This window comes from Vulpes vulpes, chromosome 1 (assembly GCF_048418805.1).
Source record: "Vulpes vulpes isolate BD-2025 chromosome 1, VulVul3, whole genome shotgun sequence".
Lineage (NCBI taxonomy): Eukaryota > Metazoa > Chordata > Mammalia > Carnivora > Canidae > Vulpes > Vulpes vulpes.
The window spans coordinates 111,458,278-111,473,315 of NC_132780.1; positions in this window are offsets into that span (position 1 = coordinate 111,458,278).

Sequence of the window (15,038 nt, forward strand, 5' to 3'; positions counted from 1 at the left end):
TATCTCAATAATTACTTTAAATGTAATGTGAACTTTTTATTTTTTTCGAGAGGGAGGTACCTGGGTGGCACAGTCAGGCCTCCAACTCTTGGTTTCAGCTCAGGTCATGATCTCAGGGTCCTGGGATCGGCCTGACATTGAGCTCCATGCTCAGCCCAGAGTCTGCTTGAGATTCTCTCCCCCTCCCTCTCCCTCTGACTGTCCTGCCTGTACTGTCTCACTGTCTCTCTCTCTCAAATAATTAATTAATTCTTTTAAAAGAGAGAGAGAGAGAGAGACCATGCACACAAGCAGAAGGCAGAAAGGAGCAGAGGGAGAAGGAGAGAGAGAAAGAATCCTAAGTAGGCCCTACGTTCAGCACAGAGCTGGATGTGGGGCTCACAATCATGACCTGATATCATGACCTGAGCTAAAATCAAGAGTTCAGTGCTTAACCAACTAAGCCACTCAGGTGCTCCTAAATGTGAATGGTTTAAATGCATTAATTAAAAGACAGAGACTGTCAGGGTGGATTAAAAAAAGAATACCCAACTATATGTAGTCTGGGAGAAACCATTTTAAATATAAAGATACCGATAGGTCAAAAGTAAAGAGATGGAGAAAGATACACCATGCTAGCCCTTACCACTGCGACAGCAAAGGAAGGAAGGATTGTAGGGGAAACCGAGTGTGAGGCATATGAAAACTCTGCTATCTTTGCCATAATTCTGTAAATCTAAAAGTGTTCAAAAATCACAAATTTCCAGGGATCCCGGGGTGGCTCAGTGGTTTGGTGCCTGCCTTCAGCCTGGGGTGTGATCCTGGGGACCCAGGATCGAGTCTCACTTGGGGCTCCCTGCATGGAGCCTGCTTCTCCCTCTGCCTATGTCTCTTTGTCTCTCTCTCTCTGTGTCTCTCATGAATAAATAAATAAATAAAATCTTTTTTAAAAATTTTAAATTTTCCCCCAAAATAGGTGTATAATAAATTAAGCAAGAAACAAGGGATAACAGTTAAGTGTAAAAATTAAAGTTAAAAATAAAACATCTTTGAATTAGAAAAAAAACTGAAGCTGTTCTAAAATGTGTATCTTAAAGATCACTGCATCTCTTTAGCTTGCCGCGCTGCTCTAAGTGATGAATAGTAACCATACATCAGGCTGATAGAATATATAATTCAAAAACCAGTCTTCTGTATTATCTGCTTATTGTTCACCAAGAACTGATACTAATTTACCCACTTCTATACCTTTGAATTTCAGGTGAGATAAAAATACAAAAGGTATTTAACAAAATGAAGTCCTTTACAATATTTAAGTGTAAAATGTGGATAGGTCACTGTACAATTTAGGATCGTCTCGGTTTACCAGTGTGATTTAGTCCATTCTGTTAGGAAACAAACCCTGGGCAGCTCCTACACTCATGGAACTGCTTTAGGCATTATGGAGAATCACAAAAATGCATCAGAAATAGTCTCTGCCCTAAAAAGATTACATAATACAATTTAAAGGTCTTTACATACAACTTCTATAACATTTACCCTTTCCTACAAATCCAGATTCTTTTCATACTAATAGAGCCACTAACTAAGTTGGACCTTGGCCTAATAGGGTTTTGCTGGACCATGAGCTTGTGTGTTTCACCTGTAAGAGAGGAACAGTATTGACTTCTTCTCAAGTACATTGCAGTTGAGTTGACATTGAGCTACTAATAGTGCAATTTAATTTTTAAAAATTTATCTGCAGTTCCTTACCTAAGACTATTTTCTCACTTTTCTTGTGGACATAATTAATTCGGTGTTACTCAAATCATGGACGTTTCTGAAACAGCTGTGAAATTCCAATATTTACCCTTAGCCACGATTCTCAAAATGACTTATTAGCCTTTTATTTTGTCCGGATGGTTTTAAGTGCTTCAATCTGGCAGCATTTTGGTATCGAAAGAGGACCTGGATTTGGAACAGAGTGATGTCCCTATGCTGTGATCTCTTCCACCCAAGTAGTTTTGCTTTTATTAATGACAGGGCAATATTGCGTTTTTTTGTATAACCATTGATTGCTGCAATTTGTTTTGATATTTCTAATACAAAGTCTTCACTGATCGAAGAATGATGGCAGATAGGAACCATGTGTCTGAATATTTACTAGATAATTAGCAGGAATGCCTCTCAAGTATGAAAATGAAAATAGGCAAAAGAGCCTTTTTAAAATTGGAACTCTCTCCATAGTAAGAATAGGCTAAAGCTGAAAGGGTTTGCGCCAATGTATGCAAGTTGCAAGTAGCAAGTGTATACATAGCACTTATGGGCTCCTTCCTTCTTGTCTCCTTTTTTGTCTAGAAATGTAGATGCTTAAAAATCATCATCATCATTATTATTGTTGTTGTTTCCTAAGTTTGCTGAGCTTTCTTGGAAATGATGCCAGTTAAGACTCAGTGGTGGGAGGAGGAGGGTTAGGGGCAGAGTGGTGGTTTCCCACAGGAAATCCATCTTGCAGCTTGTAGTAGAACTGATTTCAAGGGCAGGTTAATGAGATTACAGCCTGCTAATCATCCTAAACCCCATCCTTTGCTATTTGCAAACAAGATGGCAATTATCAGGCAGCTTTATCTCTTAACACCAAAAGCCCTTAGGTCTATCTTTCACTCCTGCCATTGCAAATTCACCTATACATACAGTTTACAAAGAGTTTCAGAAACTGAATGGGTTTAGTAGCATGGAACACCAACCAGCCTTACTCTAGTGAAAAACCACGCAAATGCTTTCGGTGCATTCATCGTAGATGAAATCATAGGGAAAATCCCCTCTCTCGAAGTGTACTTGCTATTCAATTCAGCAAATATGTAAGAGAGTAACAGTGTGAAATCTTTGAATCGGACACTTTGAGAGCTACAAACACAAGTAAGGCAAGACCTGCAAGCTGTGGCCATCCCTAAAAAAGAAGGGATTGGCAATAGGAGATGGAGCAGTTGTCATAATGTAGAAAAATTGTGCTTTTCTTTCCTTAGCTATCAGATGACATTTTCTCTAGTTCCACCAATACCCAGTGACCACAATGCCCGCAGCTGTCTACTACAGTCACATCCAAGCCCAATATCACCAAACTCCAGAAAGTCCTCTATCTTGAACTGCTCCTCCCTCTCTGTAGCTAACCAGACTCCTAATCACTGAAAAAACACGAGTTACTTTGACCCAGCTCTATAGAATACTTGGGCTGGACCGATCTATCCATGCTGAGTCCTACAGAACAGTTTCCACTGGGTCTTGTAAGACCTATGCTGACTACTCCCACCTGGGGTTGACTGCACATTTTTTTGCTGAGTCTTTGAGGCTGGATGAGCAGGGCAGCAGGTTGGGGAAATCTCAGAATGGTGTCTAACTTTCGAAATCTCTTAGTCAAATTAAGATAATGATAATCCCGCTTCTGCCCAATGGACAGGCCTATTAAATCCTGTCTTGCCCCACACTTCCCACCAGTGGCAATCAATAAATATTTGAACGGATAAATGTATGAATGAATTAATACGAAGAACAACTGGACTACCTCTAGGAGCAGCAGTCCCAATATTTGTTGTCATCCTCTCATGTGTTCTAGGCTGTTTTGAAGGGAAAGAAAAAGCACTGTATTTCCTGTGGGAAATTTATACTGGATGTCAAATAAATGACAACTGTCACTCAGGAAAGTTGGTTATGATAGTTACTTTAAAAAAATCAACAAATATTTGCTGAGCACTTACTATGTGCCGTCACTTTCTAGATATTGGGGAAGCAGTGCTGAACAGGACAGACATGGGGCCTGACTTCCTAAGGGTTAGAATCTTATGGAGGAAAGTAGACCATAAACAAAGACATAAGCAAAGTAATTTCCATTCTAATGTGTTACGCAGGAAATAGGATATAATAGAGTAGTGTGTACCTGGGGAGATGAGTGCCCTACTTCAGTTAGAGTTCTAAAGGAAGACTGTTCTGAATATTTAAATTTGAGTGGAGCCACTGAGGAGATAAAAGAAGCTTTATAAAGAAACATTTTACCCTTTCCAAGCAGTGCAAAGGCTGGAGAGAAAAAAAAGAGCTTATCTTGATCAAGGAGGTAAAAAAAAAAAAAAAGGCTGGTGAGGCTCTAGAGGAGGGGTTAGCACATTTTTTCTCTAACAGGTCTGACAGTGACTTAAAATAGTCTTTTCAGGTCATATGATGTTCTCTGTGGAAACTACTCAACTCGGCTTTGCAGCACAAAAGCCGCCACAGATGTCCATAACGACTGAATGTGGCTGTGTCCTAACTGAAACTTCATTTGCAGAAACAGGCGATGGGGGGATTTGCCCCATGGGTTGTAATCTGCTCTAGACTATAGAGCAAAAGGAAAAAAATGTCACACGTTGAAGTTGGAAAACTGTGCATAGTCCAGTGTGGGGCCCGAGGGCACAGTAAGGAGTGGAATTTTATTCTTAGTGCAACAGAAAGTCATTGAGAGCTCCCATTAAGCAAAGGAATGACTTGGTCTAATTCAGTTTTTAAAATATTATTCTGGGTGATGGGTGGGCAATAGATCATAAATGTTATCAGGGTAGAAGTAGGGAGGCAGTGGTCTAGGCAAGAAATCATGACGCTTGGCGTACAGGGGGCAGTGGAGAGATGGTGTGAATGAATTAAGAGGTCTTCTCAGGCCAGCACCCGGAGATGGATTGGATCCATCTGAGGGGAAGGGACACGCCAAGGCAGCGAGGGGGAATTCTAGTTCTGGGTGATGATAGTGCTGTTATCAAAATGTGGCAGATGGAGAAGGAATCGAAAGTTGGGTTTCAGAAAATGTTAGTTTGCCGTGTATGAGATGTTCTGAGTCATCCTTCAGGATAGGAATGACTGAATAACTACGAGATGGATCCTTAGCAGGTCAAAGAGAAGGCCAGTTCCCCGTCATTCACACTAGCATGACTCTGGGGGTGGGGGGGATGTCTCACAGCCCCTTCTGTAGGGGCCGGGGTGAGAAACTACATGAGCAGGTGCAACTCAGGACATTTGTTGAAGTGGCCTCAACCCTTCCTTCCTGTGTCAAAATAAAGGACGCCCTCCTTCTTCAGCATAGGAGGCTGGGTGTCTCCACATGCTATCTGTTTCCCATTAAGTAAGCCTACCTAGGAGTGAAAGGGGGCTGATTGCAGGCAGATAAAAATAATTAGTGTAAAGACACAGGATGTTAATTGTGACCAGCAAACAGTTTGCAGGTTAGTTGTGACCTGCAACTGTGCTGCTACACGTGTTTCTCTCTGCTAAGCTTTGACCACATCCTAAAACACAGACGCGTCAATATTTCAGAGCTAAGTTTTTTTTTTTTCTGTTTGTTTGAATAATCCAGTCACAGGCGTAAGGAAAAAAGTAACCATGTTTTACTGCTTTTGCTTAACTCACCATGAACTGCATGCTCCTGGGAATACTGCTGCAGAAAATCATCAGAGAAATAGGGAGCTAGTTGGCGAGCCATGGGTCAGAACGTGTGTACTCGAAGTTTCCTAACCCATTCCACAAGAGTAGGTGAAGGGGTTTTCATAGTTATTTTTTGGTCAAATGTGTCTAAGAATGATAAACTCTGAAATAGATTTAGGACAGAGCATCTTAACGCTAATGATGTCATTCATGCTAATACGCAGTGTGAAACCCCAAAGGGAAGATACTGTCTTTCAGTAACACAATAAGTGTTTTCAGACTTATTGAAAATACACCACAGTTTGGTAAACACACACATACGTTAGATTAACCAGTTCTATATTTTCAGTAGTCATGATCCCATCTTCTAGCTCAACTCATCATGCTTTGCTACCAGTGACAGAATATGCTATTTTAGCTGCTTACACAATTAGAGGTGATTTTCATTAAAGAGTAAGAAACCCAGAGGTGGGTTGGTGGCTTTATTCAGTGGCTCATAAATGTCAGCACAAACTCATAAACATTCTCTTGACCTTTATCCTCTCGGTTGCCAGATAACCTCTACAGTTACAAGCTGTGTCTGAGAATCGGGAGGTAGTAGGGGAGACATCGGCTTCATTCTTTCCTTTTAACAAAGAAAACAACTTTTTTCCCCCCAGAATTCCTGCAGCAGACATTTCCTCCAGGCTCCTTATCTTACCATCATCAGGCTCTTTTTTTTTTTTTGAAGGGAAAAATATTTATTCATTCATTCATTTATTTATTTATTTTCATCAGGCTCTTTGACCTCATCTAACTGCCGCAGAGGGTGGGAGAGCAGGGAAGAGCTCCGGGAAAGCAGAGAACAGGATTCTGAGGATCGGCTGAGACCCCCCCCCACCCCGGCCCTTCACCTGGCCTTGGCACATTGTTGCTTCAAACAAATGAGACCACAGGGAGAAGGAGAATCTTGGGCAAGGAGAAGTCGTGCGCCCTGCAGATTGTACTGCGCACTGTAATATAGGCCCCAGAGGGCCCCTCAGGAATAAAGCACTGGTCACCCCTCTGCCTGGAGGGTTGCTGGAAGGAGGGCAACCCTCGAGCTATCAGGCCCCTTCGGGTATCACCCCAACTGAGGAGAGTCACCCTGCCAAGGACTGCCCCCCTCCCAGGGCCATCTTCATCATCACGAGCCTGCAGAGCCCCACCTGCACCTCTGCCCATTTTGCCACCCCGCTCCTCCTACCTCTGTCCCTCTCTCTTGACTGTTCTTCTGCTGGAAGGTCATCTCCTTGGAGCTGGTGGTCAACTGAAGCTTCGGTGGAGACTGCGTTGCCCTGTAACTCTCCCCTCTGCCCAATCCTGGCCCTCTCTCCTCCAGGGACACACAATCCCAAGGGCACTGCCACTTAGCCTCCTGCATGCCAACGACCGTCTCCAGTCTCCTTCCTGGGGAACCCCTACCTGCTGCAAAAATAAAATAGGAAATTAAATGTACTCCTAACAGGTTCCTTTCTCTATTTTAGTTGTAAAGCTAATGTGGGATTCTTTTAAAGATGTAATTTCTAAAACTCCATTATTCAAGTGGACATGTCATGTGTAAGATGGCCACAGGTCAATGAAATTCTTTGTCATTTCGACAGTTAATGGCAAACGTGGAAGTATTTGCCATCTGCGCCAACTGTTGGTCTCCCCAGTTGAACAGATATGTGATTTTGTTTATAAAAAAATAATGTATTTTTGGGAAATGGCTTTATTTTTCTGAATGTAAAATGAGGTGCTGCTCATTATAAAATTACCAAAGAAGAATATCGATAAAGAAGAAAATAAATCATCTATAATCTTATCACATATCTGTTATTAATCTTTGAGTGATATCTGTCTAGACTTTTAAAAGAAGTTACCATGACTGGGGGATGCGCATTAAGGAGGGCATGTGATATAATGAGCACCAGGGATTATGTAAGACCTATGAGTCACTGACCTCTACCTCTGAAACTAATAATACAATATATGTAAATTCATTAAATTTAAATTTAAAAAAATGAAGAGCAAAAAGGGAGTTAACAGCTGTTTCTTTGACATTTCCTTCAGTCTCACAGAAAGTCTGATGATCTGACCCACGTTCGGTCCTCCTTGCAGTATTAACTGAAATAATTTTTAGGAATTTAACTCGAGCAGATCTGTATTAAAAAGCATCTGGCCAAGGACTGGGTCTAGGACCCAATGACACCCATTGCTGGGACCAAGTAATGAATAATTGGTGTTTATGAGGCAGAGCTGTCCCAGAGAGCTGGGGCTAGCTGCACACACCTGAGAGCAGGCAGCCTTACGAGGAGCGAAAGCTTAAAGGAGCCCAGAGCTGAGGACTCCCTGGGCCCTGGTACTGTGCACATATTCAGCTGCATTTCTTATGACCCTGCGTGTCCTCTGAGCAGCGTGGCAGGAGCAGTGCAAGCCAGCCTGGGAGGTACAAGACCAGGGCTCCGTTGCTCTGTGTGCTGCACTGTATCCTGTGCGCTCTTTCAAAAGGAAATAAATGTGGTGCTGGGTCAAGCCCAATGTGTGCCTGGAGTTGGCTAAGCTGAAATATGAAACAACTACAGCCAGCAACAGACATTTTCATTTTCACGCAAACGACTGGGAACTACCTTCTCTCATTGAAAAAGATTCATATAACATGGAATTTTACAAAGGAAACTCTCCACTGCGATTTCCCTCCTCTCTTGTTTTTAATCACTCATTTTACTTCTTTACTTTGCAGAGGTCTATTCAGGTTTTCCATTACTTCTCAAGTCAGTTTTGGTCAATTGTGTCATTCTAGGAATTTATCCATTTCATTGAAGTGTTCACTTTGTAGGCATATAAAGTTGGTTCTATTTCCTTAAAATGCTTGTACTTCCTGTAAGGTGTATACTCACGTATATTAATTTTATGGATCATTACAAAGAACCAGCTTAGGGTTCCACTGATATTTTCACATCTTTCCCTGTTTCTATTCTATTGGTTTCTTCTCTGAGCTTTATGATTTCCTTCTATCTACTTTGAGTTTGATTTCTTCCTTCTTGCTTGTCAAGGTAAAAGACAAGCTTTGATTTAGATTTTTCACCTTTAACTATGGAAGCATTTTATGACCTATATTTCCTCCTAAGAATTGCTTGAGCCACATCTCATACATTTTGATATATTGTATTTTTATTTTTATTCAGTTTAAAACATTGCACAATTTCCCTTGTGAGTTCTTCTTTGACCATCAGTTTTTGGGAAGTCTGTAGTTTATTTTCCAAATATTTGGGGATTTTCAAATACCTTTCTACTTCGTATTTCTGATTTAATTCTGTTACAATAAAAAGTACTTTGTATTATTTCAATCCTTTTGTTTTTTTAAGACTTGCTTTATGGAATAGCATATAGTCCATCCTGAATATTATTCCATGTGTGCTTGAAAACATGTATTTTGCTGTTGCCATGTAGAGAATATTCTTTAAATGTCAATTAGATCTTCTTGGTTAATAGTGTCGTTCGATGCTTTTATATTCTTATTTATTTTCTCTCTGCTCTTATTGATTACTGAGATAAAAGTAGCTAATCTCCAAATATGGCTGTTGTAGTTTCCGTTTCTTCTTAATTTTGTCAGGTTGTACTTCATTTGTTTTGGGACTTCGTTGTTATTAACATATACAATTGGTATATCTTTCTGATGTATTAACCCAATTATCACTATGAAATATTATGAACAAAACCATCTCTCATAATAGTCTTTATGTTGAGGTCTAGTTCATCTCATGTAAATATAGCCACTCTAACTCTGTTATGATTACTGTAGACAGGCATTTTTTTCCTCATACTTTTACCCTCATTTATTTGTATCTTTGAATTTTAAGTATTTCTTTTGTAGAAAGAGTAAGATCTTGCTTTTAGTTTTTTTTTTTTTATCCATTCCACTTCTGCCTTTTGGGGTGGTGTATTCAGCTCATTCACATTTAATATAATTATTGATATAGTTGACTTATATCTGCCATTTTGTTTTCTATATATCTCATTTCTTTTTTGTTCCTCTATTCTTCCACTGGTCTTTTGTGTTGAACAAAACTTTTGGATACCATTTAATACCCTAATATTTTAGATGTAGTGTTTGAAGTTTTTTTTACTGTTAGTTGCTCTAGGGGTTAAAATATTCACCTTTAACTTTTACAATTCACTTAAAGCTAATACAGACTTAATTTCAGTAAAATATAGCATACCAGCACAACTTCATCTCATCTCTCCACATTCCTTTGTGTTACTGTCATACACATAGAACCTTCATGCATATTATAAACCTAATAATACTGTGTTAGAATTATGCCTTAAACAATCTTCTGACATTGAAGAAATTAAGGAAGGAAGAGAAAAAACATATACATGTACACACATAATCTTCATTGGCTCACATATTTCTGGTGACCTCTATTCCTTCTTGCAGATCTGAGTTACTGTCTGGTCTCATTTCCTGTGTCTTGAAGGACTTCCCTAGTTTTTCCCTGTAATTTTTGTTTATCCATTTTTGTTTATCTTAGGAATGTCATTATTTTGCTTTTTTCCATTTTTGCTATCCATTTTTTTCCATTTTGCTATCCATTTTTGTTTATCTTAGGAATGTCATTATTTTGCTTTTTTTTTTAAGGATAATTTCACTAGGCTATAGAATTCTTGGTTGACTTTTTTCCTTTAGCACTTTAAATATGTCATTCCTATTTTTTTTTAAGATTTTATTTATGTATTCATGAGAGACACAAAGAGAGAGGGAGGCAGAGACACAGGCAGAGGGAGAAGCAGGCTCCATGCAGGGAGCCCGATGTGGGACTTGATCCCTAGTCTCCAGGATCAGGCCCGGGACTGAAGGTGGCGCTAAAACGCTGAGACACCTGGGCTGCCCAGATGTGTAGTATTGTCATTCCTCTTTCTTGTGGCTTCCACTGTTTCTTATGAGAAGTTAACTATTGGAACACCTGAGTGGCTTAGGTCATGATCCCAGGGTCCTGAGATTGAGCCCCACGTCAGGCTCTCTGCTAAATGGGGAGTCTGCTTCTCCCTCTCCCTTTACTCCCTCCCCCTACTCACGCTCCCTCTCACTCAAATAAATAAATAAAACCTTATTAAAAAAAAAGGAGTTAACTATTAATCACATTGTTTTCCCCTTCTCTACAATGAGTTCTTTTTCTCTGCTGCTTTCAGGATCTTTTCTTTTCTTTGGCTTTCAGGAGTTTGAATATAATGTGTCTAGTTGCATTTTCTTTTATGTATGTATCTAATGTATCTACTTGGTGTTCATCAAGCTTTTTGAGTTTGGAAATAAATATTATTCATCAAAAGGGGAAGTTTTAAGCCATTATATATATATATAGATTTATTTATTTATTTTAGGAGGAGGGCAGAGGAAGAAAGAATCATAAGCCCCTGCTGGGCTTAGAGCCCAATGCAGGGCTTGATCCCAAGACCCTGAGATCATGACTTCAGTCAAAATTAAGAGTTGGTCACTCAATCAACTGATCCACCCAGGCACTCCTCAGCCACTATATTTTAAAATAATTTTCTGCCTCTTTCTTTCCTCTCTTTTTATGAGTCCCAATAAATAGATGCTAGAATTCTTTAAATTGTCCTACAGATCTCTGAAACTTTTTTTTTCAATCTCTTTCTTTTTTGCTCTTTGGATTAGGATTCGATCACTTCTGTTGGTCTTTCAATTCACTGAGGCTTCTGCTGTTTTAAATCTGCTGTTGAGTCCCCCTAGTGAATTTTTTATCCATTTATTATATTTTTCAACTTTAGAATTTCCATTTGGTTCTTTCATCTGGGTTTCCAAAAGCCAGTTTCTATTGGCTGCTTTTGTTTTGTTTTGTTTTCTTGAGTATGGGTTGCGCTCTTCTGTTTCTTGGCAATCTTGTAATGGTTATGTGAAAATAAAACTTTTATTTGTGAAAATAAAACTTTTATTTTTATTTATTTATGTTTTTGAAAATAAAACTTTTAGATAACATATTGTAGCACTGTGCAGTCTGTGTCATTTTTCTAAGGTTCACTGTATTGTGGGGTTTTGTTGTTGTTTCTTTGTTTTAGTAACTTGCCTGCACTTAACTTCTGAAGTCTTCTGAAATTTCTGCTTAGTTTTGCTGTTTTGTTTTTTTATTTCTTAGCATTCGTTCCTTGTACCACCTCCCCATCCTCACCTGCCATGGCCTGTTTACATAGTTTAGTGGTCAACCAATGATTTGAGCAGACATCTGAATTTTCTAAGGCTTCCCTGTTTGAGGTATGTCTGTATTGAAAAACACTCTCAAAATTGCAGCCCGGCTCTCAGAGATACTTGGCTTTCGTTTTACCCTGGTCTTTTTTGGTTCCCCCCAGACGCAACACCATGCATCATTAAGTGGCAGGCGGGGATGAGTAGAGAGTTCCCTTCAGCCCTGTTACAGCTCTCACTATTAAATTTTGTCTGGAAGATCATTGTCCTAAACCAGGCCTGTAACTTCAGACTAGCAAAGTTGTAGTCTTTCCCCATTTATTCTGAAATGATGCTTCACTTTTAGCCAGCAGTGTTGGGGTTTTCACACCCATCCTTCCCCCTTGCTCTTCTCCTCCCCACCCCAATCAAGGCTGCCACCTCTCGTTTTAGAGCTGTTGATTTTTTTTCTGCCATTTTTAGGCCAATAATCTACCAAACAGCAAAGGGTGAAGGAGAATAGAGGATGAGAACGGTAGAGGTCAGAAGACCACAAACTGCTGCCATTCCTGTCCACAAACTGTCACAATTTTCTAGGAATAAGCATTTCTTAATTTTCACATAGTGGCTTTAGGCATTACCCCCCTCTATCCTTACTTTTATCCTTAAATTTTATCCTCAGTTTTGTTTTACTATGACAGAACCAACTTAATATGATTTAGGATATCTCAAGTGTTATTTTAGGGTCAACAAAACTGCCCTGATGAATATAGCTTAAAAATCTCAAAATTAATTGCTCTTATTTAACTCTTCCATGCTCTAGAGAAAAACTCTACTTCTAAAATGATGAAGTCCATGTCTGGCGGGATGGATAGTACCTGTCTAAAATTAAGTTCATCCTCGGCATTGCTTCTTCGCACATTTACACTCCAGATCCATTCTCTACTCTGCACCCTTCTTTGGCCCATGGGAGGCTGACCTCCATGGACTGTCCATGAGGGCTGCCTTTCCCTCTGACTTCATTGGGTATGATTAATGAGGAAATGGGTGGGAGAGTTGAGGGAAGAGAAGAACAAAATTGGCATGTTTTCCCACAACTCCCTTCTTGCCTGGTCACAGATGGCAATGGCTGTGTTTTTGGTTTGGTTTCTCTTTTTAACTGAAAGACTCAGTTCTTATCAGGCAACCCTTTCTTATAGCTCTTTATCTCACAAGGTTCCAGTAGTGGACATTCCTCTCATACCTTCCAGCCTAGGAGCTGTCATGGCTCCCTCCCTCTCCTGTTAACCTAGAGGAGCTTCACCATCCCTGTTCCCATTAGCCCAGGCTGCACCTCTTCCTTAAACTCATTCAACTAACCCTTTTGACTGTTGCATGTGTTTCCAGCCAGGACCCCAACTGGTGTATCATTTCTCCCTCCTCCCATTCTTTTTCCATTCCCTTTGGTCCTCCAACTAGAGCTTACCCTCTAGAAATATCCTACTCCCAAATCTCTTCTTTTGATCAAAATTTAGTCTACTGTATGTTGTATTGGGTGGAAAGTCCACTAGAACTAGTCTCACTGGGAAGGCTGTTCTGAGGATGCTAATTGTGTTACCCATCCTGGGACATCTGAATGTTAAGGACTCATCCCTTTATAATCTCAGGCAAAACATTCCTACAGATGGAAATTCATATGTAGGTGGTAAAGTCGATATTATTTGTGGTGTCCCTTGGGTAAGCCAGGCCTGAATGTGGGAGGAGGTCAGAAGAGTCATTCCACAGGAAGAAAAGTTGCTTGATCCAGTGTTTCCTAAAACACACACATCAAAGTGATAGTCCTGCAAAAGGCTTTGAAAAAACAGTAAGAGAGTTAGGGCACCTGTGTGGCTCAGTCAGTTAAGCATCTGCCTTCGGCTCAGGTCATGATCTTGGGGTCCTAGGACTGAGCCCCATGTTGGGCTCAAGTAATGATCTTGTGATCCTGGGATGGAGTCCTGGGTTGGGCTCCCTGCTCTGTGGGGAGCCTGCTTCTCCCTCTCCCTCTGCTGCTCCTTCTGCTCATGCTCTAATGAATGGATAAAATCTTTAAAAAAAAAATAAGAGCATGTTTCTCTTGTGAAATAATTTTTTTACCCACCTCTTGAAAAGAGAAATTGTATATTAGCTCACTAAAGCTATGAGAAGTTCTTTTTTTTAAAAAAAGATTTTATTTATTTATTCATAAGTGACACAGAGAGACAGAGAGGCAGAGACATAGGCAGAGAGAGAAGCAGGCTCCACACAGGGAGCCTGACATAGGACTTGATCCCGGGACTCCAGGACCACACCCTGGGCCAAAGGCAGGGCCTAAACCACTGAGCAATCCAGGGATCCCAAGCTATGAGAAGTTCTATGGTAAATAAACTGGAGTTACTTTGAGCCAGTTGTGTTCCAAATAAGAACAATTTTTCTTCAGAATGCTTTGACTTCGCTAACAGCACTCTCTCTGGGACGGACATTACATAGAAATTTTTGTAATAAGGCAAATTATTTTCTCCTAGAGAATTTGAATACTTAAGCCTTTCACATGTGGGTAGATGGACTGTACCTACTATTAGATAGTCTTAATTAGAGAGCCATTACTCTCCCTTGTTTCTGAATTTTACCTCTTATTTTAATATTTAATTTTCCAAGAATTATGGTCCTACGAAGTGATAATAAGTATAATAAAAAGATCTGAGAATCTTATGCCAAATCCATGCATTGTTCAATTGCTTTTAACTTGTTTTTTTTTTTTCCCACCATAAATAATTAATTATGTTTTCTGGAGGATCTTATAGCGTAAACTCAATGAATGAATCATCAGTAGAGTCTAATCAGATGTAATTGTAATATCATCATTAATTTGGAATACTTTCATATTTTAAAACCACATAATTGGAAGCACAGGGTCCCTCCCATCCTGTCTTTCATAAAGTTGTTTGCATACCAGCTTCAGTCTTACTGAAGAATGACTTACCAGAATAAAGAAAAATCACACAGAGAGATAAGTTGTTTCTGTAAAATAAAGGTCCTTTAAAATAAAAAGGAGGTCCTTTAAAATAAGGAGGCATCTTGGGCACCTGGCTGGCTCAGTCAGATAAGCATCTGACTCTTGATTTTGGCTCAGATCATGATCTCAGGGTCCTGGCTTCTGGGATTGAGCCCCACATTGGGTTCCCTGATCAATGTGGAGTCTGCTTCTCCCCCCACTCTCTTGCTCACTTTCTCTCTCTCTAGAATGAATAGACAAAATATTTTTAAAAAATAAGGCATCTTTTAGTCCAGCTATTTTATTCAGTGCATATTATTGAAAATAATTTAAACAATAGACAAATTTATAAAGTGTAAATCCAAAGTTCGAGGTAATTCCCTATTAGTAACTACTACTAACAGTTTGAAACCTCTTGAAATTAAAAATACATATTCATATATATTTGTGATATATATAGATATA